Consider the following 25,350-nt stretch of genomic DNA (forward strand, 5'->3'; position numbering starts at 1 on the left):
GCTCCAAAGTTGAATTGGGGATAGACCTTTCCCCCTTATTTTGCGTAATTTACTTTTCCATTACGTTTTAAACTCTTTGGGTTTCATGATCTGGAGGGACAATAAAAGGGAAAAAAAAGAAAAGAAAATTACATGAAACCTTGGTGGCTTTCTCCTGGATTATAAATTTAAGCTTAGGAACAAATCAGTTGCAGAGTTTATAGGGAGAGTTTATAGGGATATAACACATCCCTTTATGATTTCATCATAAAGGCTATAGAATTTCCCCAGAAAGCAATCAATCAATTTCTTTCTCTATTTCTTTCTTTCTTTCTTTCTTTCTTTCTTTCTTTCTTTCTTTCTTTCTTTCTTTCTTTCTTTCTTTCTGTGTGTATGTGTGAGATGTTTTAATAATCAGCATATTTTTCAAGACAACTTGCTACTATCTTTGATATAAAAAAAAGTGCAAAGAAGAGCAACCAGGATGATTAGGGGACTGGAGACTAAAACATGTGAATAATGGTTACAGGAACTGGGCATGGCTAGTCTAGTGAAGAGAAGGACTCGGGGAGACATGTCAGCAATCTTCCAATATTTGAGGGGCTGCCAGAGAGAGGAGGGGGGGTCAAGCTATTTTACAAAGCACCTGAAGGCCAGACAAGGAATAGTGGATGGAAACTGGCCAAGGAGAGATTCAACCTAGAAACAAGGAAGAACTGTCTGACAGTGAGAACAATCAACCTATGGAACAGAAGTTGCCTTCAGAAGTTGTGGAAGCTTCATCATTTTAGACTTTTAAAAAGAGACTGGACTGCCATTTGTCAGAAATGGTGTAGGGTCTCCTGGTTGAGCGGGGATTGAACTAGATGACCTACAAGGTCCCTTCCAATTCTGTTAATCTGTTATCAAAAACTGGTAGAACCACCTTGATCTAATGGTTAGAACTCCAGGCTAGAGACTGTGAATTCAAATCCTGCCTAAGCCATGAAAACCAGCTGGGCGACTTTGGACCAGTCATTCTCTCTCACCTCACAGGGTTACTGTTATGGAGAAAAAGGAAGGAAGGAAGGAAGGAAGGAAGGAAGGAAGGAAGGAAGGAAGGAAGGAAGGAAGGAAGGAAGGATCAACCATATAGCCAATTCATAAATTGACTCATCTACAAAGAGCAATGTAGAAGAGTACTAGAAACATTGGTTTGAGTGGACTGCAGGACTGCGCAGAAATTCTGAGAAATGTTTTCTATTGGTGGTGTTTGTTCTTCTCTTTTCCACTTTAAGACTCATCAGAAATTATACAGGAGAAATTCAGATTTCCAAAATTACAAATTTTTGCATTTTTTTTCAAAAAAGAGCAAAGGGGCTTCCATCATGACATTCTGTCCTCCATCTGCTAATGTGGACTTCTTCCCTGAAAGGAAGTTCACTCCGAAAGGGGGGAAATGTAAAATAGACATTCAGTAGATACTATGTGAGGACATGGTGACTCAGTGGCTAAGACACTGAGCTTGTCTACCAGAAGGTTGGCAGTTCAGCAGTTTGAATCCGTCACGTTGCTTGTCCCACCTTCTGCCAACCTAACAGTTTGAAAGCACGTAAAAATGCAAGTAGAAAAATAGGAACCACCTTTGGTGGGAAGGTAACAGCATTCCTTGAACCTTCAGCATTTAGTCATGCTGGCCACATGACCACGGAGACGTCTTTGGACAGCGCTGGCTCTTTGGCTCTTTGAATCAGTGATGAGCACCGCCCCCTAGAGTTGGGAACAACTAGCACACAAGTGCAGGGGAACTTTTACCTTTAGATACTATGTAAAGGAACAAATAACTCTATATACATAAAATAGAGGTAGAGCAGTGTAAATGCACATTCTGACAATGCAAAATATGTACACTCTAAAATGATTAAAGCAACTCATAACATGCATAATTATTAAGTTTTGACCCAAACAAATCCCACTTGCTATGTATGGCAGTCCTTCTGAGGTTTAGCCCCCATCGCACCTATCGGTTTCATAAGCAAGAAAAAGCAATTTATAAGCACCCAATGGATTCTTAATAAATTCATTCATCAGGGTCACCCTATCTCATATTAGAAAGTGCACAACAATAGCTACAGGAATATTTTTATTCCAGCTTCTCATTGTTAGGGCAAGGGAATAAGCTAGTGCAAGTTATTTAATTTAATTTTAAGACATCTGTTTCTTCCTCTCTGGGGCTTTTTTATAAAGTTGGGAACAGGAGCCTCTGGTCAATAAAACTTTAACAAAACATCGATATCAATAACAACTCACAAGTGTACCTTACATTCATTTTTAATAACACATTGGCAACATTTTTTTTAAAAAAAGAAACCTCTATATACACACATATACTCACACACACAAACACACAGAGAGTCCAGATTGGGCGCAAGAGACAAGTAGTTTCTAAAGTTTTATTACTTGGCAGGGCTGCCGGCTCCTCGTTTTGACACATCTGGGCTATGCAATTATTCACAGAGGTCACTTTCAACAGAAGGGAAGGACAGTGACCGAAAGGCAGAAGTTTAACGTTACAAATACACTATGACAATTTAATCAATGACAAAGCCCCAATGTCAAGAGGCATTTCGGTCCTGAGCTGACAAAGACTGACATCTCATCAGACCTCTGGAAAATTGTCTGTGGACACAGGAGTTCTGCTGAATCCCAGGCCAGCTGTTAAAGAAGCAGGAAGAGTTCCAATGCATTGCTGCTATAAATGTTGAGCTGGGGTCCTCTCTCTGTACTAGACTTTTAATTAGCTTACAGAAAAGGAGAGTGGCGGCTGATGTCGGGAGCGGTTTTGCACGTTGAAGGACATGGTGACTTCCACGAAGTTCTTCCCTGCACTTTCCTTGCAACCAGGGTTTTGTGATGGTTAAGGTCAGGGGTGGTTTCTACTTACCTTCCCTACCGATTTGCAAATGTGTGCATGCATGCATCCATGCTCTTCTGCGCATGTGGTTTGCTTAAAAAAAAATCCCTAAATAAGATGAAATAGAGCCACTCACCCGAGATTTTTCACTACCTGTCGGGGCAAATCGGACGGAACCAGTAGAATATCACCTCTGGTTAAGGTACTGAACTGGTACTAGGGAGAACTGAGTAGACCTGTCAGTCATGGAAGCTTCTTGGGGTATGATATAGTCACTTTCTCAGCCCAGGCTATCTTTATAATTATAGAAAAATACATACCAGGGATTCATTTTAGTTAAGACTTCTTGAGCACCTGCATAAAGGAAAAGGTATAATAGGGACATGGTGTCTCAGTGGCTAAGACGCTGAGCTTGTCTACCAGAAGGTTGGCAGTTCAGCGGTTCGAATCTCTAATGCTGCATAACGGAGTGAGCTCCCGTGATTTGTCCCAGCTTCTGCCAACCTAGCAGTTTAAAAGCATGTAAAAAATGCAAGTAGAAAAATAGGAACCACCTTTGGCGGGAAAGTAACAGCGTTCCGTGCAGCTTCGGTGTTTAGTCATGTCGGCCACATGACCACGGAGAATGCTGGCTCTTTGGCTTTGAAATGGAGATGAGCACCACCCCCTAGAGTTGGAAATGACTAGCACATATGTACGAGGGCAACCTTTACCTTTATAAATGCATCAAGGAAGCAATATCTATTTATTTATTAGAGTTACCTGGCTTTCAACTCAGAAATGTTCAAGGCAGCTTGAGGCATGGTGGCACAATGGCTAGAATGCAGTATTGCAAGCTAATTTTGCTGACAGCCAGCAGTTTCATTCTCATTGGTTCAAGGTTAACTCAGCCTTCCATCCTTCCAAGATGAGTAAAATGAAGACTCAGATGGTTGGGGACAATATGGTGATTTTGTAAATAGCACCCATAGTGCTATAAAGCTACTATGAAGTGGTATGTAAGTCTAAGTGCTATTGCTAAACAAAGGAAACGTGTGACACACACACAACCATGGTAGGTATCAGAACTCTTAGCCTAGAAGTTAAGAAGGTCACAGAAAGTTAATAATTGGATGGAGTTCCTATTGAAAATTCCAAGACTGAAGACATTGAAAAGTGTCCTGAAAGGAGATATGGGAAAACCGTTCCAGACTATTGCCAAGATAACTTCACTGACCTCTTTCTGAAGTCACCAAGAGTTCAGGTTAACCTGAAGGAGACTTTGGCGATTTCCACAATGTTGATTTACAGCATCATCCAGCCATCCCTAATCGCTACATCACTAATGAAGTCTGCCTTTATATCAGAACAGCAATGGTTGGGTGATGCTATGATAAATCTCTAGGGTAGAAATGACCTTTATTTATTTGCCACATATAATTGTTATTCCTCTGGCAGTAATGTTTTGATAAGGCTTCAAAGGGCTGAAAGGCAAGTCCTTCAATCCAAGGAGAATCTCATCTAACTGAACATAACTACCTTTGCTTCAGCTGTACAGAGGGCCAGAAAAATGACCTTGGATAAGGTATCCAGAGATTGTTAAGGAGACACCAGCTGCGGAAGAAGCATACTGTCAGAGTTCTGATTGGGCTGCTGGGTCCTGGGAGACACTGGGTGGAGGCAAGTTCTGCCTCTTTCTGGGTCACCTGGAGCAGACTGTCTTCAGATAGTCCACCCTCTGCCATGGTAGACTGAGTTTCTCTCCATGAACCCCAGGGGTCAGGGTGCAACTGGAGAGCCCGGGGCTCAGGAGTCCTGGTTATTTTGATTGGTTTTGAGTGAGTTGGTTTGCTGTCAGGGTTCTGACCAATGCCCTAATTAAATCATGATCCTCGAGCCAAGCTTCAAAAGAAATCCAATTATTTATTAAGCGCTTCCTGTTGGCACGTTCCAAGAGAAGCCAACCCTGACCCCACATAATTTACATTCCAGCTCTGACCCTATTTTCCCCCTCCCTCCAAAGTGTCATCAGTCACATTCTCCAATGAAGCAATTTCACGGGTTGTAGAGATCACTCCCCTCCGGCCACTGTGGGTAACCACGGAGATGGCCTTGAGAGATATATGGCTGGAATGTGCTTTTGTTTTGACTGACGTGCTGCAAAGTTCATTTTCCCATCCCCCCTGCCTATGGCAACTCAAGAGTAGGGCAGGGATGCTTTGCTAGTAGACACATACACCATGTCCAGATTTATGGAAGAAGCTCCACAATACCTTGGATTCCCTCAGGCACAAGAGGAAGAAAAGAGACGATATTGGTCATCTTCCAAGATTCTATTATAGCCTATCTCAACAAAGTTCACTTTTAGTCTTCCTATGGAGTCTATTTCCTGACCATTTCTACCTTAATAATGTATATCAATTGTGAATATCTGTAAGTGTCTTCCCTTCTCACCTTTATATACTGTAACAAATAGTCTGTATATCTTCTAAACTTTATAGATGTTACTTCTGTCTTTCGGATGCTAGTGAAAAGGAAAAAAAAAGTGACATGATAGCAGTGTTCCAAAATTTGACAGTCTGCCATAAACAAGAGGAGGTCAATCTGTTTTCCAAAGCACAGGAAGTAAGACAAGAAACAATTGGTAGAAACTAATCAAAGAGAAAAGCAACCTAGAACTAAGGAGAAATTTCCTACCAGTGAGAACAATTAATCAGAGGTACGGCTTCCTTCAGAAGTTGTGGGTGCTCCATCATTGGAGGCTCCTAAGAAGAAACTGGACAGCTACTTGTCTGAAATGGTGTAGGCTCTCGTGCTACAGCAAGCGGTTGGAATAGAAGACCTCCAAAGTCACCTCCAACTCTGTTATTCTATGCTGTTCCCACTCTAAATTTCTTCTCCAAGATCATCTCTACGAGCTGCCAATTCTTAGCTTATGTTTGCTGTTCTTAACAAAAAAAATTTTTTTAATTTTCAAGACAAACACGGCACAAAGATTCTTCCTTCTTTACATACTGTAGAAAGTGTATCAGTTGGTTACCAAAGACTTTTGTGCATCTCTTCCACAGTCATCAACCATAATTCATATTAACTCAAGTATTTTAACTCAGATATTTATACATGTTACCATCATCATACCTCCATTTTCATTTGACTATACTTGTTTAAACATCCTTCATCATAAAATATACCAAGATTTAATACATAACCACATACTGGCATTTCATTTACTATTTCTAAAATCCTCCAATAACACTGAATCCTTATGTCCTATTCTAGCTAAACATCCATAATATTTAGTAACAAAGTTTTCTAATCCTCCTTTCCAAATCACTGTTTACAATTTACATCCAGTTTCCTTATGTTGTACCCATACCTATATATACACACACATACATTGTTATCATTATCCCTCCTTTATTTAACTGTACATAACATTTCCCCCCTAATAATCAAGACTTAACTGAATCTAACTTAGTTCTTTTTTATTAACCTTTATATATAATCAAAAAGATTTCTAATTTTCCTTTCATGGGTACCATTCAATATTCATATCCAATTATTACTTATCATAACACTACACATGTATACATTATTATCATTATCAAATATTTATTTGACTATATCTATTATTACTAAATTTCACTAAGTTTAACTAGTTTTAAATTATACTCTTCCATTTATCAACCTGTATCTTTCCAGTAGCAAAACAGTCTCATGTCTTCTGCCATTTGTGGTGTCAGTCCTCTAATCATCTCCTTAATCAATTTTGTATGGACTCCTCTTAGCAACTCCTTGTTTATAAAATCTCTCATGTAATTTCAATGCCCTTCTTCTGTTTCCTTAATCAGCTCATCTTTAATGGTCAGTAGTGCTATCAATGATGTTGCTAATAAAATTTCTCTCTTTTAAATCCATATTTTTTTTGTTTTTTCTTCTTCTGTATGTTGCCATCTGGGGTAGATTTCCCCTCCATTTAATTCCTCTTTCAGTATCCCACTCTTTCCATCACCAGACACAAACCAATCACCATAAATATCAGCAGATTTAATTTCTTTATGGTCATTTTCCTCTTCGGTTTTTAGGATTCTAACCTCCACTTTTTCCACTTGATAAACATCTCCAACTTCTTCATCATATTTTACTGTTAGATGCTCTAAGTCTTCCAAGTTTTTCTCAGTCCTCTCAAATGTGTTTGGTAATTTCTGATTTTCTAAGAATATCTTTTGCAGGCTTAAAGTTTCTTTCTGCTGATGAAGTTGTGCCATTATCTCCAGCTAACAAACACTGCTGCTCTGGCTTGGAAGGTTTTTACAAGATTAAGCATACATTCACAATAAAGTTTTATTTTCACTTTTCTCTGGTTAAAGATATACTTCAAAGGGACATCTGTATGCTTTTCTTCTTATCACTCTCTATAAACAAGTGGTGAGACCTTGGGGTGCCAAGCCAGGATAATCAGTAAAGAAAGTAAACGTGTTTCATTTCCAATACACAAACCTCCAGCCTCCGAGTAGCAGTGTTATTGTTATAATTTTCTTTGTTTTTTGGTATCTTTTTTATATTCCAAATTAAAAAACATCTAATTCTTGAATGAGTTAGAAGAACATCCACAGTAGTGAAAGAGGAGAATTTTAGTCCATAGGTTTTACAAAGAATAATAAAAGAGAAAAAAATAGAAGAAGAAAACTTAATCCATTCATTTTAAAAGGCTTGCATAAATTCTATCCATGAACATAGCATTTAAAAAGTAAGATAACCCACTGTCCAAAACCATTCAAAGCTTAATTCTGTCGCTTATTTCTTCTGTTCTCCAGTCTCTTTTAAAATGGTAAAAATTTCTCATCAGCTGGAAACACTTTCTCTTACCGTATCCTTCCATTTTGGAGCTGCCCCGACTTCATCAGCCTTGGATGGATTTTTTGTCGCTGGCTTGAAGAACTTCTCTTGGATCAATCAGGGACTTTGTGATGTCCCTGAGATCAGCAAAACATATTCTTCCTGTTCACCGTCTCTGCAGGTCCGATTGGACCACCCAGCGGCAAAAATATCGGCTGTGATCTCGGAGCACCGAGACTGCACGTCCGTATCATCGTGACCTTGGACCCTCCCCCATTCTTAACAAAAAAATTATTTGCCTGTTGCTGGGAGACAAAATAAGAGAAAGATGTACTTATTATATGTAACAGTGGATTCAGAGATGTTTCAGGAATGATATAGTACCTATTTAATAGCATACTTTGGTATTTGTGATCATGACATTATACTTCTAACTCTCATCTGCCACTAGGAACTGAGGAAAGTTTTTTTTTCTGTTACAGGGTTTTTAACAATGGCTGAAGTATGCCAGCTTCTATGAACACAAACAAGGTATGCTACACTTTTGATTAGCAACTATGCAGATGGAATACATCATTTTGATAGTTGAGCCAAGAAATAATAGAATCCCCCCCCCCAAATTAACACAAGAGTCAGTCCAATCCCCACTTTTCTAGAGCAAGACCTACTGAATGAATGAGAAATGAACAAGAGCAAAATTAGGCATCATATATTTTTTTATTATTTTTGTTGTTTTATTGAAGTTATCTAAGGAAGAGAAAGAGGAGGAGGAAGAAGAAAGAAGGAAGAATAAAAAAGAAAGAGCAATAGCACTTAGACTTATATACTGCTTCACAGTGCTTTTACAGCCCTCTCTAAGCAGTTTACAGAGTCAGCATATTGCCCCCCAACAATTAGCATCCTCATTTTACCCATCTCGGAAGGATGGAAGGCTGAGTCAACCTTGAGCCTGGTGAGATTTGATCTGGCAAATTGTAGGCAGCCGACAGTCAGGCTGCACTCTAACCCCTGTGTCACCATGGTGCAAGAAGATAGAAAACAGAAGACAGAAGAAGAAGGAGGAGACATGTACTAGAACTTTCAGCATTTTATAATTGCAGTGCAACAAATACATATGATAGATGGCTTGTCACCATGTCACATTTGTACATGTGTTGTCATTTGCCTTTGAAAGCCCTTAAGAAATCCAGTTAGTGACTTTGCTGAAAATATTCCTGATTTTTATTACCTAGGAGTTCTCAAAATATTTAAAATGTTAGTGTTTCGCTCCTGAGACAAAAAAAAAAATATGACAGAGGACAGAGGGATGTAAATGATAAATTTGGCTGTTGAATATTTATGTTTAATATTTATTTTATTTATTTATTTATTTCTTAGATTTTTAAACCGCCCCCTCTCCCAAAAAGGGACTCGGGGCGGTGTACAGTCAGTGCATAAAATACAGACATAACAATAAAATACATTTAAAATACATTAGAGGGGGAGATAGACTGTACAAGAAATAAATACCTAAAAACATCCCAATTAAAACCCCAAACCCAATTAAAATAAATCCCCGGGAGGTAAAACTAAGAAAGTGCCAAGCCAGCTGATTGAAATAGGTGAGTCTTTAACATTTGACGGAAGGAACGGAGGTCAGTGGTAGTTCGAATATCAGGGGGGAGGTCGTTCCAGAGGGTTGGGCCCATCACAGAGAAGGACCTACTCCTAGGTGTCGCCCGCTGGCATTGCCTAGCGGACGGCACCAGGAGGAGCCCCTCCCTGTGTGAGCGGATAGGTCGCAGGGACGAGTGTGGTAGGATGCGATCCTGCAGATAACTAGGTCCTGTGCCATGGAGCGCTTTAAAGATGGTGATCAATACCTTGAAATGCACCCGGAAGGCCACAGGTAGCCAGTGCAGCTCGCGCAGGAGAGGTGTTACGTGGGAGTAACGTGTACTCCCCATAATAACCCGCGCGGCTGCGTTCTGAACTAGCTGCAGTCTCCGGATGCGTCCCAAGGGAAGCCCCATGTAGAGAGCATTGCAGTAGTCCAGGCGAGACGTCACCAGCGCATGAGTGACTGTGCGCAGGGCACTCTGGTCCAGTAGGGGGCGCAATTGGCGCACCAGGCGAACCTGGTGGAACGCCCCCCTTGCCACGGCTGCCACATGATCCTCCATTGACAGCCGGGCATCAAGGAGGACGCCCAAATTGCGCGCCCGCTCCACAGGGGACAGTTGTTCGCCCCCTATGGCCAGCGATGGAGTCACCTGGCTGAACCGAGGTGCCCGTACCCACAGCCACTCTGTCTTGGAGGGGTTGAGTTTGAGTCTGTTGTCCCCCATCCAGACCCCGACGGCTTCCAAACACCGGGACATCACTTCGACAGCCTCGTTGGGGTGGTTTGGGGTTGAAATGTACAGCTGAGTATCATCAGCGTACAGGTGGTACTCAACCCCAAAACCACGGATGATCTCACCCAGCGGCTTCACATATGCGTTGAACAGGAGGGGCGAGAGGACCGACCCCTGCGGCACCCCACAAGTGAGTGGCCTCAGGGACGACCTCTGCCCCCCTGTCAACACACATTGCTTCCGGTCGGAGAGGTAGGAGCCGAACCACGGCAAAACGGTGCCTCCGACTCCCATCCCCTCCAACCGGCGCAATAGGATACCATGGTCGATGGTATCAAAAGCCGCCGAGAGGTCTAATAGGACCAGGATAGAGGAACAACCCCTATCTCTGGCCCTCCAGAGATCATCAACCAACGCGACCAAGGCCGTCTCAGTGCTGTGCCCGGGCCGGAAGCCGGACTGGCGTGGGTCTAGATAGTCGGATTCGTCCAGGTGTCATGGGAATTGCTGCGCCACCACATTCTCAACAACCTTCGCCAAGAAGGGGAGGTTGGAGACTGGACGATAATTAGCTAGCTCCATTGGGTCGAGCGAAGGCCTCTTGAGCAAGGGTCTCACCACCGCCTCTTTCAAGGTGGTTGGTAAGTATCCCTCACCCAGTGAGGCGTTCACCAGGCCCAGGAGCCAGCCTCGTGTCACCTCCCAGGCTGCCAGCACCAGACAGGAGGGGCACGGGTCCATTAAACATGTGGAGGGTCGCAGCCGTCCACGCAACCTGTCCAAATCCTCGGGGGCAACAGAGTCAAACTCCTCCCAGAATGGTCTCTCAAGACTCGCTGTTGGCGGCTCGTCTGGTCCACTGACGGAGGTCCACCCGCTCCGGATCTGATCGATTTTGTCCTGAAGATATTCCCCAAACTCCTCTGCTCTACCCTGTAAGGGTGTCTCCCGCGCCCCCTGTGACAAAAGGGAGCGGGTCACCCGAAACAGGGCGGCAGGGCGGTTATCCGCGGACGCAATAAGGGCAGCACAATATCTACGTTTGGCCGCTCTTATTGCCACAAGGTAAGTCCGCAAATAGGCTCTTACCTGTGTTCAGTCAGATTCGGAGCGTGAGGACCTCCACCTGCTCTCTAGACGTCTCCTGTGGCGCTTCATCACCCTAAGCTCCTCAGTGAACCAAAGAGCCCGGGTGGGTCGATGCCGCAGGAGAGGTCGCAAAGGCGCAACCCGGTCCAAGGCCCCAGTCGTCGCCCTATTCCAGGCAGTCACTAGGTCCTCGGAGCGGGAGCGGGACAAGGCTACAGGTATTGGCCCAAGCTCCATCTGGAATCTATCCGATTCCATCAGGTGCCTGGGGCGGTACCAGTTTATAGAGTCTGGTTCCGCCTCCTCGCGGTGGGGGATAGCGCCAGGGAAGTCCAGCCGGAGGGATGAGTGGTCTGACCATGACAGGGGCGTGATGACTAAATCCCCTATTCCCAGATCACTCGTCCACTGCTCAGATACAAAAATGAGGTCCAGTGTGTGGCCCCCTTCGTGAGTGGGGCCCTGCACTAATTGGGTCAGGTCCATGGCCGTCATGGAAGCCATGAACTCCCGAGCCACCTCAGAAGCCGCTCCCGTTGACGGCAAGTTGAAGTCCCCCATGACCAGAAGTCTGGGAGTCTCAATTGCCGTCGATGAGATTAGCTCGAGGAGCTCGGGCAGGGCTGCTGATGCATAGCGAGGAGCCAAGTATATAATCAGCAAGCCCCACTGCCTCCCTGGGCCCCAGTTCACACCAAGGGACTCACACCCGGGTATCTGAGGGACAGTGAACTCCCTCGGCTCTAAACATTCCCGAATAACCACCGCCACCCCACCACCCTTACCCAGGGCCCGGGGCTGATGGAATGCCCGGAAACCTGGTGGGCACATTTCCACGAGGGGTAAACCACCCTCGTGGCCCAACCAGGTCTCTGTTATCCCCGCAAGGTCTAGCTCCCCCTCTGAGATCAACTCATTAATGAGGGGGGCCTTGTTGGTAACAGACCTTGCGTTGCAAAGCATCAGCCGCAGGCCCTGGCTCTGTAGCACCTGTCCACCTAGACTGCAGGGGTTGGTACAAGCGACCGGGCATAACCAGCAGCCACGGTCTCCCAACCGACCTTGAGATCTTATCCTGTCCTCGCATCCCTTCCTCCCCACGACCGTTGTAATAGGACAACCCTCTGCTCGAATGATCTTTACTTTCCCCACCACCACCGCATCCCTGTCCTTCCTAGACTCACCCATTTGTCCGGCATTGGCTCTCCTCCCGGTCTGAATAGCCCTCTCCCCCACCCTGGAACCCCCTAAAAAAGATAAAAAACATTTTACTAAAAATCCCCTTAGCTTCCGGTTCCTGCACCTCTCGGGGTCCACGAACCCGTCCTCGAGGCGGGCCCTTGAAAGAGCCAAGGGCCAAACCTGCGAGAGAGGGGCCTCCCGCAGGCGGAGCAAATCTAGCCTCGAATAAATTATTATCAAAGTTCCAATAGGGGTTAAGGTGCTGTAGGTGGTAAGAATAAGTCGGTAAGGGGGGAAGGTTGAAGGCATTAGTCCCATAAACCAATGTGGGGGGTAAGAGGCAATGTCCTAGATAATTCTTCAGTGAAGAGTGGGGGGGGGGAGCAGATGTCCAAATGATGGGATTAGACGGATGCGGCGAGAATGGTAAGAGTGGTAGAAAAATGGGTGATAGCCCTAACTGTAAAGTTGGTGAAAACCCTCTGTAGTCTTAGATGGTCCTAGGTGGGGATAAGCTCAGGAACAGAGATTCAGGGTCCTTGGTGGGTGGGGGGGGCAGTCTTGGCCCAGGTATCCAGATAGTCAAACTCCCAGGCAGCGGACCTGTAGCATTAGAGAATTATGACACCATTCTTCTTTCAGAAATAGCATGTGAAATCCTTCTAACAACATCAAAGTTGCTACGTTGTGCATGAAATACCTCTCATCCTGTTTGATTCTTTCAATATATAACAGGCTGCATTTACAGGTCTATTAAGCTCGAATATTTTGAGTTGTTTCCTCACCACAAGCTACTTTATATTAATAATCAAATTGACATTTTTTCCCCCTCACGATTCAGCTTGCAGTTGTGAGCTAAGAAAGACCAATTAGGTTAAAGCCTTATCGTTTATGCAGTTTTCTTTATGAAATGAATATGTCTGGCTATGCAATGTATTTTTGCTCACTTGGCAAACAGACTTAAGAAACCATTCTCGGGACTGGTAGCCTTTAATCAAGAAGATTTGAAAGTAATGTTCTATTAACAGCCATGCTTTCAGTTCTCAATTTAAAAGATATGCATAAGATAGGCATTTTAATCATATCTTACTCATTTCTTCTTAATTTCTCAAAAAACAAGGGCTTATATTTTGCTAATGACAAAGTGTTCAGCTATTAAATTTGCATTTCCAAGTTTCAAATATTACAGTCTCTCTCTCTCTCTCTCTCTCTCTCTCTCTCTCTCTCTCTCTCTCTCTCTCTCTCCCTCCCTCCCTCCCTCCCCCCCTCTCTCTCTCTCTCTCTCTCTCTCTCTCTCTCTCTCTCACACACACACACACACACACACACACATAAAAGGAATTATGTTTTTCTCACCTTAATGGAAAATAGCAGATTTTAAAAATACATTTAACTACTAAATTTTAGGCAATCTGTGATATGATAATGGTGCAGATCACAAGACAACTTTAGCCTGTGAATCTGCGGGAAAACAATTATGACAAAAGAAAAATAATCACGTATGGAGAACACTCACAGATTTTAAGGTGACTATATAACTCAGGTTAACAGTGGTCTGTTTAAAAATATGCAAAGATTTCATGGTGTGTTTTTTTTAAAGCTTTCTAAGGATATTTGCTTTCTATGCATTCCATACTACTGAAAAGAAATGTCTATGTCAAACCGAGTGGTCTAACTTTTCTACACACATTTTCAAATCTATTTTGTGTGTCTCAAATACATTTTCATAAAGAGAAAAAAGAAGACTTGTAAGATAAAGGCTGGCTTACAATTTCATTATGACCCCTCCCACCCCCTAATTTCAGCACGCAACTGTCTTCATTGACACCAATCATTTTTGGGAGGTGCTACTTTATTACGTGGAAATGGGCTAAGTATTTTTTTTTAAAAGCCTCAAAATTAGTTTGCTTTTATAACTTCTCTTTTTTCGAAGTTAGAATGGCAATCATGTTATGGAGAAATGTTCTGTTCATTTTCCGAAAGCAAAAGTCAGAGCAAGTTTTGAGCTTCTCCATGGGTTAAAAAAAATAATAATTCAAAGAAGTGTAGTGATATTACAAGAGACATATTGCAAGAGAAATCAAGAAAAAGTTTCAAAAAGTTTTAAAGGGGAAGGGAAGGGAAGGGAAGGGAAGGGAAGAGAAGAGAAGAGAAGAGAAGAGAAGAGAAGAGAAGAGAAGAGAAGAGAAGAGAAGAGAAGAGAAGAGAAGTTGTTGACAAATACAATTTTGGAAATGAAAATGTGTGTTTTGCTTTGTCCAATTGTTCACCTTCTCACCCCAATATATACTGTAACGTGCCTTGGGCATCACACTTGTCATTTAAATTTGTCAGACATTTGAGATAACTAACAGTAGAGAAGTTTAAACTGTGTTGCCTTTGGTGCTCTCTGAGCATGATTGTTTTCTTGCAGTCATTTCATTACCCAACTGGGTAACATCATCAATATCAGTAAATAATGGACTTTGTTCACTGTTTAGATACTCTGGCAAGCCACCCCTTCTAGCACTGATGATGTTACCTAGTTGGGTAATAAAATATCTGCAAGAAAACAGCCAAGCTCAAAAAGCACCAACAACTCCACATTTGCGATATTTGACCTGGGCAATATTTCAGGCATACAAGAAACCCACCAATGATCATTCCCAAGACTGAAGAATGGAATTGCAATTATGTTTTGCATTCTTCATTTTGGTTAGGAAGCTTTCCTAACAGATTTCAGTCTAAGGAGATCTTAAAAACATGTTCTAAAGCCAACTTCTACATTAAATATCTTGTTGTTCCCAAGATGCGGGAAGGAGTTATGTTTGATTACTGTTGCTAGCAAGTCCTAATAGTAACTATAGCAACAAGCTGGATAGGGAAGAAAGTTGTAGGAAACCTATGCATATCATTCCAATGAGTTCTGCACTTTTAGGAGCAAATGTCCATTTCTCTTTTCCTGAAATACGAGACAGAAGAAGAACAAGCAGAAGAATGTATGATAAAATGGGCTAAAAAAATGGATTATAATATATAAAGGGACTAAAGGAAAAATATGTTGATGAAAGGAGTGAGATTTGCCTTATGTTCTAACCTGATATATATATATATATATATATATATATATATATATATATATATATATATATATATATATATATATATATATATATATATATATATATATATATATATATATATATATATATATATATATATATATATATATATATATATGATGTATCATTGGTCTTTGTCAGCAGATACATTATCTACAAGGGATAGAATAGTTTGAAATTTTGCTGAAAATATGAACCACATAAAGAGATGCTTTATCACGGTGGCAGGAAGACGAAAAAAGTCAAAATGTTTTGGATACAAATATATGCATAAATTCGGAAAATTTTTAAGGTCAAAACACAATGGAAACCAGAATCTTTTCTTTGGGGGCTAATACCCCCAAATCTAGAAGAAGAAAAAACCTGCATGGAACTTTGTTTTTTATATAAGACAACTGCAGGGAAACTGTTACATGCTCAAAAATAGGAAGGTTTGACTCTACCTACCACAGAGGAAAGGTTGATAAAGAGAATAGAATCTGCAAAGATGGTTGAATCTTTAATAAGAGGAGAAAAAACCCTCAATATCAACATTCATGGTTGAATGGAAATCCCTTAATGCATGAAACAGAAAAATATGCTCTTATGATTTGTGAATCAGGAGGAAAAAGCTGGTAGAAACCACGAGAGAGAGAGAGAGAGAGAGAGAGAGAGAGAGAGAGAGAGAGAGAGAGAGAGAGAGAGAGAGAGAGAGAGAGAGAGAGAGAGAGAGAGAGAGAGAGAGAGAGAGAGAGAAATGATAAAGTAAGGGAGAATTTTGTAAATATATAGACTGCAACAAATTGGAGTAGCGCGGTGGCCTAGAGGTGGAGCTCTCGCCTCACATTCAGGAGGCTGTGAGTTCAAGCCTAGGTAGAGGCTGATATTTCTCTCTCTGGGCACAATGAGAATATATCTGCTGAACAAAACTCTGCATTGGCAACAAGAAGGGCATCCGGCCATTCAAACGCTCTGCTATCTCCATTCAGTTGCCCATACCCCACCCCACAAAGAATTATGGGGACGTTAAAAGAGATGATGATAATGATGATGATAGACTGCAAGAAAATTGGAAGCTTCCATTTATTCTTTTTTATTTTATATCTATTTTTTTCTTTCTACAGAGAGTGGCCCCCATCAACAATTAATCGCAACCGATGTTGAGTTTTTGAGGCAAGAATGAGAAGGAAAAGATGAGATGCTTCAGTTTGACCCAGTTGATTCAATTTAGTTTTTGTCTTCTCTGACCAGCAAAGGGAAATGGGGTCTGGTTACTTATGAATGAAGCCAAATATACGTATACCAGCCACAGAAGTTTCGGGGGGCTCATATAAACTAATTCCATATGAACTGAGACTGCGCCCTTGTGGACAAGGGGGCATTGGAACTATAGCTCAGGCCCTACTGCACGGCATCCTCTGTAACCATGATGGCAAACCTATGGCATGCGTGCCACAGGTGGCACGCCGAGCCATCAGCTGAGGCATGCATGCATGCACCGGCCAACTGATTTTTCACATTTCCGGAGGGCCAGGGGAGGCCGTTTTCACTCTCCCCAGGCTTTAGGAAGGCAGGGGGGAGGGGTATTGTGCACAGGTGCAGATGGGTGGGGAGATTGAGTTGTTACACACATGTGTGCGATAGCACATGTGCACACAATTTTGGCACGCTGTAAGAAAGAGATTTGCTATCACTGCTCTTTAAGGACTCACGGACTCAATTTAGAACACCTTACCTAATAAAATATCTGGGAAATATCTGATCTTTTTTTTTTTACATGCAACTTTTGTTATCTGGTCAAATTTTATTAAGCTATATGTAAAATTAGGCAAACTGCCCCACTGATAAAGTACCTACCAACTGCAATATATTATTCTGTCTGTCTTTTATTTTTTTTGTTTTTTACCATTATTATTGTTTTTCATCCTTTTGTGTGTGGTGCTGGTAGGGGGTCGTAATAAAAATGGATTGATTATATGTCCCAAGATCATGTTGCAGGATCCAGTCTGAGTCAATCACAGAGACCAGAGGTTTAGTCTTCCAAGCTTTCAGGCATGTGCTGGATCCCGTCTTCAGGGAACTGCTCTCTTTACAGAATGTGTGCACTGGGATTTTCTATGAATAGTATTCATGTGGTCCTTGGTTATGTGTGACTTTTAGTTGTTAATTGGGGTGTTAACAGCCGGCTATGAAGTCATTGATTGTTGTTTCCTTGTGTTGCCTCTTGGCTTTTAAATTCCTCATAAGCTGGTAGTAAATCAGCATTCCCTGTTGACTGACAAGGGGCCCATTTCCCAAGCTCCAATCATTTCCCTGGCTGTTTTTCTCCCTACTCGGCCAACAATCTTAGTAGCTTTGAAATTGAATGTATGTCCTGGTTCATTGCAATGTGTGGCTATCAAATGAATTTGGGTCTCTTCGTCTAAATGCTCTCTCTTGTTCTTGCAAACTAGTGGTTAGCTAGTTACTCAGTTCTCAAAGCTGTATGAGTTGCGGGCATCTTGATTACTCCTGCAAGGAATATCAAGAAAATTTGAACTTCTCTTAGAGTGATGAAGAGCTATGGTCGATTCAAATGCATGTTTTGTTCCTGTCCTGCAGATTCAGGTGCTAGTATAATGCAAATTATGACACACTGAAAATTATGGCACTGGGATACTTTATGCATCAAGTACAAATTATGTTTAAGCTATATACCCTGACTGGCATATTGTAGACACCACTGGCTGTGCTGAAATCTCTTTTCTGGATTAACCTTGTTATTTCTCAGTGTGGAAGAGAAACCTGTCCATTTTCTGAGCAAAAGGGCTAATATTTTGCTGTTTGAGACTCAGGCTCTACAGAGTAGAAATGTTATTTTCCTTTGAGGATTTCAGTGGTTATGTGTTTTTCCTTACTGTGCGTGTATTCTATACTTCATCCAGTGTTCTTCAGACAAAATATCTGATGATTTTATGGACTGAACATATGGATCTATTGAACACATACAAATTCAATGTATAAATAATAAAAGGAAAGATGAGATCACGTGGGTGGAATGGTTTAGCTATTTATTTTTGTTGCCACATTTTTCTTGACGGTATTTAGGAGTGTGTTAATAAAATTGATGTACATAAACACCTTCCTCTATACACAGATCCTGCTGTCCAATGTATGTTCTTTCAGATGTCCTCCTAAAAGCTTGACTAATTAGCATTTCTTTAAACACATCCTACTAATTCAATAGAGTGAAAGCTAGTTAAAGCTATTATATATTGGCTCAAGTTTGGCAAAGCAAAGAAACAGGTTATGACAAGGTTTTCAATTAACAGTTTATTTACTATTACATGAACAAATTGAGCATTTACTGATTTTTTTTATATTTTAAATGCTGCCTTCCCTGACATCTTTCTGTGGATTGATATTTCTCACTCATTTCATGCAATTTGTTCATTGCTGCTTACCTTAAAAGGGGATTTATGATGTATGGATGACAGGTATTTTTTATAAATGTCTTTTAACACATAACCACAGACCCACGGTCATAGTGACCGCAACAGTTTTCCAAAATGTTTAGAACATCCCTACATTTAGAAATGGACCGTTCCAGTTGCAAATTGTTTTCCCGCCAATAAGAGTGTATGCAGCATCAAGTTTGCATCAGTTATTTGGTGTTTTCTATAGCGGCATTTGAATTTGAGTTGCGGTCATTTTGACTGCAAAACAGGGCCATTTTTTTTCAAAAAAGAGGGCATGAATAGCCTTTAGGAGGCTTGTAGAGTGCTCCTGGGGAGGATAGAGAGGCAAAAAATGAGCAAAAAATGACCCATTTTTCCTGAAAACGGGCTGGTTTTTTTGTCAAAAAAAATGTATGCATAGCCTTTAGGAGGCTTATAGAGTGCTCCTGGGGGCTGGACGGGGGGCAAAAGTGAGCAAAAAATAACCCTTTTTTTGCTCATTTCTGCCCTCTCCAGCCCCCAGGAGCACTCTGAAAGCCTCCTAAGGGCTATGCATGGCCATTTTGGTGAAGGGGGCGGGGTTTTGGGAGGCAAAAAAATGCTGTACTCAGTATATAAGATGCGCCCAGATTTTCAGCCTCTTTTTTGAGGGAAAAAGGTGTCTTATACTCCAAAAAATACATGGTACAGGTATGCATGCATCCGTATGTTTATCAATGGATATACATACATGCAAATCCAATAAAAGACACATTGAAACCAAGTAGTTGCAACTCTAAAGCCACACCAGCTGCTATGCGAACAAAAAGTTTCTAAATGCATTTAAAAGTCAAGGCATTCATTGATTACAATATCTGGAAGATTTTTTTTTTTTAATGATAATGGAATAGGTTGAGAGTTGGTGCTCTCCATGCCAACCAAATGGTTCTGAAAGAACTACCCCTTACTGAACACAAATTGTGTAGTGGAGGTTAACACACAACCTCTGAAGAAGCTTTCAGAACACAAGTGGATGCTGTTAGAAACTGGGTTCCTTCAAGACTGTGACTGGTCTTATTAATCACAACCCTTTGAATTGCGATCAACAGTGAATTACAGAAGGCATTAAGAGTTGTTAACCTTACCTTGCAAAGCTTCTCTGGTAATGTTGTACTGCAAACTAGGGCATACATAACCTTTGCTAGACCAATTCTCTAATACAGCTCGCCTGTCTGGAAATCTGCAATCTTTATCAGACTCAATTGAGCGAGTCCAGAGGTATTTCACGAGAAGAGTCCTCCACTCCTTTGCTCCCAACAGAATCCCTTATGCCACCAGGCTTGAAATGTTGGATTTGGACAACCTAGAACTACGCCGCCTATGGTCTGATCTAAGCATAGTACATAAAATTATATCCTACAACATCCTACCTGTTAATGACTACTTCAGCTGCAGGATCGCACCCTACCACATACATCCCTGCGACCAATTCGCTCTCACAGGGAGGGACTCCTCTGGGTGCCGTCCACCAAGCAATGCCAGCGGGCGGCACCCAGGAGTAGGCCCTTCTCTGTGATGGGCCCAACCCTCTGGAATGACCTCCCCCCCCCCGATATTAGAACCACCACTGATCTCCGCTCCTTCCGCAAGAAACTCAAGACCCACCTGTCCAATTAGCTGGCCTGGCCCATTTATAGTCCTATTCTTTAATCCTCCTGGCAGTTATTTTAATTTTGGGGTAGATTTTGGGGTATATTTTAATGTTGTTTCTAATTTTATCATTACTGTACAGTTTGTATATCGCCTCCTCTATGTATATGTATGTATATGGTGTTTTAACTCTGACTGTACACCTCCCCGAGTCCCTTCGGGGAGAGGGAGGGGTTTATAAATCTAAATAAAGTAAAAGTAAAGTAAAGCTTCAACTGCAATAATACACAAGCACACAATAGATACAAATTCAAGGTAAACCGCCCCAAACTTGATTGCAGAAAATACGACTTCAACCACACAGTGGTCAATGCGTAGAATGCTCTACCTGACTCTGCTGTTACGTCCTCTAACCCCCATAACTTTAACCTTAAACTATCTACTGTTGACCTCACCCCATTCCTAAGAGGTCAGTAGGGGTATGTAGAAGAGCACCAGAGTGCCCAACATTCCTGTCCTACTGTTCCCATTTATTTGTACCCATTTCCTGTGTTCTTATTCATGTTTATCCCTATTCTTGTTATCTCGTACATCAGTGACAAACTAAATAAATAAATTCATTTTAGATAGATAAATAAATAAATAAAATAAAAATAAATACAGAACAACAGAGTTGGCAAGGACCTTGGAGGTCTTCCAGTCCAACCTCCTGCTCAAGCAGGAAGAACCTATATTGAGAGCTTGTGCAAGATTGTATGAAACATTGACGATACATTCATAATCCCAGTTCTGGTCAAGCTTTGTGCTGACAATATATTTCGCTAACTACATATTGGAGAGAAGCCCTAACACAGTATTTTTCAGAACTACTTCAGAAGACTCTGGAACCAGATGATGTAGATATCCAAGAATTGGAGGTTTACCTACCTACTTGGTGCTGCTTAAGTTATTATGCTCAGTTAGCAATGTGTCTGATGCTCAGTTAGCAATGTTTGATGAAGAAAACTGGGAGCACATGAGCTGTGTAACATACAAGCCAACCCAATTTGGGATATTGCATAATATCACTGTTGACCATCTGGTGTGTCTGTTAAGACACCAGCTTTAGTGGGCTGTTTCTTGCCATATTGGAACTGGAGATACGGTGCAATATGTTTAACCGTAGTTTTCAAATTAGAAGAGGGTTGGTTTTTTTTTTTTTTGCCCAGTGGTCTTTTAAAAAAATGCTGTGATTGACAGTACCAGACTATTTGTGGTATATGTAAACTTGTTTTCTTTCAGATCAACCTGAAAGGAAGACATATGATCCAACAGTAGAGTATATCATGTGTTCATTTTCAAGGTACAGGCCTGACCTTTTTACTTGTCGGAAAGATCTCAAAAAAAAAACGGTCAACTCAAGAAAAACATATTTGTTAAAGAGTAGCAATAGAGCAATAGTTTTCTCTAGACAATCTAGAGAGCCAGATTTTAAGAAACTCAAGGGATTTTTTTTTAATGCCAATTTAAATTAATAATATGTAGTGTGCCGTAACTGTTTACTGCAACCCAATTCCATCAGTTTGTTATAGTACAGAGCTGTAAAAATATTATTGAATCACTTCTATTCAGTTTCATAACATGAGTTTCCTTTTGAGATTTCTTTAAAAGGGGGGAATGGAGGTAGGTGAAATTCTCTTTTCACTTAAAGGCAGCTACACTAGAATGGAAATGTCCTACATTTCATTGTACAATTAGCTCTTTACACACACACACACACACACACACACACACACACACACTTACTTCCAGGATTCCAAGTAACATACCCATATCAAACCAAACTCTGAGGTATTCAATTTCCTCAAAGAATAGGTTTATTGAATATGTCAGATTGGCACAGGCTGGTGAAAACTGATTCAGATTCTTCTCGCAGTTTTCACCTAGTTAAAAGTAAAAGTTTGTCGCTTTCTCAAAACAGTCAGTCCCATGGTCCAGTCAGGATGCTGTCTAGTTGCTAGGTGACTTCAATCACCTCCTTCCGAGGACTTGCAGGAACGTTTTTGGTTCCCAAGAGGACATTTTGGAAATTAGACTTTTTATGATTCTATTTTTTTTTAGTTTGAGATTGAAGCTGTGAGGGTTTGAGGCTGTAACAGAGTTTGAGTCAGGTAGAGCATTGCAGGCATTGACCACTCTGTTGCTAAAGTCTTATTTTCTGCAATCAAGTTTGAAGTGGTTTACCTTGAGTTTGTATCGATTGTTTGCCCGTGTATTATTGTGGTTGAAGCTGAAGAAGTTGTTGACAGGAAAAACATTGTAGCAAACAATTTTATGTACTATGTTTAGATTGGACCGCAGGCAGTGCAATTCCAGATTGTCCAAGCCCAAAATTTCAAGCCTGTGTGGCATAGGGAATCCTATTGTGTGTTGAGGAGTGGAGGACTCTTCTTGTGAAATACCTCTGGACCTGTTCAATTGTGTTAATGTCCAATATACAGTGTGGATTCCAGGCGGATGAGCTGTAGTCGAGAATTGGTCTGGCAAACTTATAAAAAAGGAGACCTCCCCCTCGCTGGGGACTCTTCCATTGTTGCAAGAATGCAAGGCACATTTCAATATGGATTTAGTTTATTGAAAGGTGTAAAGACAAGTGTGTGGCAGTGAAATCCATCTAATGGCGCAAACAGCACATCGTTCTACATGAGGAAATGTTCAGAGCTCTCATCTGAATTCTTTGCGGCTGCACAATCTTAAACTGGAATGAAGCTCTGGGTCTCAATTTACTTCTCATGGGCTGCAGAAATGTTTTTGGATGGGAGAGAGGTGGGGGGAAAGAGAGGGAGAGAGAGAGAGAGAGAGGGAGACATAGAAGTCTATCCTCCACAGTCTTTTCTACTCAATGTTCTTCATTCACTGTCTACAATCTTTTCCCTCCTCTCTCTCAAATCTTCCCCTCTCCCCTAGAGCATCTTCAGGGGGAAAAAAAATCCTTAGAATCTCTTACAACGGCTCCTTAGGACTATAAATTTTCTGCTTCAGGCATCCCACAGACATGGAGCAACTTAAAGTGTCTCCTACTGTATATTCCATTGCAGCCATTCTGCTCTATATAGTAATTGTGGTTTAACCTGGGAGGTCACATTTCATAAGAAATATAACAGCCATCACACCTAACGTCCACTAAGCACCTCTCCCATACATACATAATGCCTCGGAAAACGTAAGCAAACTCATCACATTCTAGTTTTAGAAGGAAACCGAGTATGCCAAGCGTAATGTTCCCAGCAGTAAATGGCCCAGCAATTTCTACTCCAAATTTTACAAAATCAACAGATGATTGTTTCTCTGAATAAGCCCAACTAAAGAACTAACGGAAAACAGTGCCAAATAAAGTACTGAATCTTGATCTATGTGTATGATGATTTTTTTTTTTTAAAAAAAAGGCTGGAATGAAATGGATCTAAGCAGCAATTTTCAGTACTCTGAAAGCCATTGAAGCAAGAGCTTCAGGGCGCACGTTAAGAGAAGTGACTCTTCACAATATTGAAACTTGACTTCTGCTGCTCACAACTAGGCCATTGTCTTGACGGCGTGATAAAAGGGGATTGCTCTTACTTCCACCTTAATTCCAATATGTTTCTTCCACCTTCCTGAGCCAGCCAAAAGCCCTAGGACCGTGATGGCAAACCTATGGCATGTGTGCCTGAAGTGGCACATGAAGCCATGTTGCCTGGCACACGCGGGGCCTCACCCATTCCTCTTCTGGGTTTCTGGCATGCATGAGCACGTGATGATCAGCTGGCCTTCGTGCATGTGGCATTGCCAGAAAGTAGAAGAGTTGGTCTTCTGTTTTCTGGTGTGAGCATGCACGCCGGCTAGCTGATCATTGCATGTGCATGTATGCCAGTAAGCGGAAGACTAGCTGGCTGGCATGCATGCATGCAACCAGAAACCGGAAGCTCATTTTCTGGCATGCGCATGCTCCCTGGGCAGCTCCTTTTCCAGGTTGCAGCATGTGGTTCACCTTCACTGCCCTAGGTTTTCCACCATGTCCTCTATTTGACCACTAACGAGGTCCAACCCTAGCTAGCTTTGAAGAAAGCCAAGAGACCTTTCTCAGAATCTTTGTTTCATCTCATCTTGTCTTCTGCATTATGAGTGATGATTCCATGGAGCACGTCTTCTCTCCCTAGGATACCAACTCTCTGAAATTATTCTTATAAACATTTCTTCCTGTTCCCTTGTTTCAACTTACAACCTCTCTGAAGGCCATACTCCTACTGTTAATAATGTAGACTCTGTTTCCTTCCTTGTTGAAAACACTCTTCCTGCTTAGATGTTGAACATCTCTCTACAGTTATATTTTGCAGATGACTTTTACATCTTTAAGTAATTATGTGTTTGATTATTTAAGCACACTAATATTTCACAGCATCTTGAAGGGGCTTTAATGTAGAACGTAAGAGGGATATTTTCACACAAACAAAGAGATAAGGCAGTTATGTCTATATTAAGCTAACTTCACAATAACTTCAACCACATCTTAACAAATCACAGCTCCCTCCTGCGTCTCCCTACTTCAGAACTTCGTATTTGCTTCCAGGAATGCTCATATCATCCCTAGAAGAGGAATATTGTTTTGATTTTTAATAACCCCTAGAGCTGTAATCATATAGAGTATGTTATAGGCCCATGATGGCGAACCTATGGCAGGGGTGCCACAGGTGGCAAGTGGAGTCATTTCTTAGGGCATGTGAGGCATTGCCCTGCCAGCTCCAGTGGACATGTGTGCGCTGGCCAGCTGATTTTGGCCTTCATTTTCGGCTGTTTTTCACCTTCAGGAGGCTTCAGCCTCCAGAGGATGAAAAACAATCCAACACGCAAACTGGAAGTTCAGGAATAGATTTCTGGTTTGCATGTTAAGC

Source organism: Natrix helvetica (genome assembly GCF_964273705.1).
Source record: "Natrix helvetica genome assembly, chromosome: 3".
Taxonomy (NCBI): domain Eukaryota; kingdom Metazoa; phylum Chordata; class Lepidosauria; order Squamata; family Natricidae; genus Natrix; species Natrix helvetica.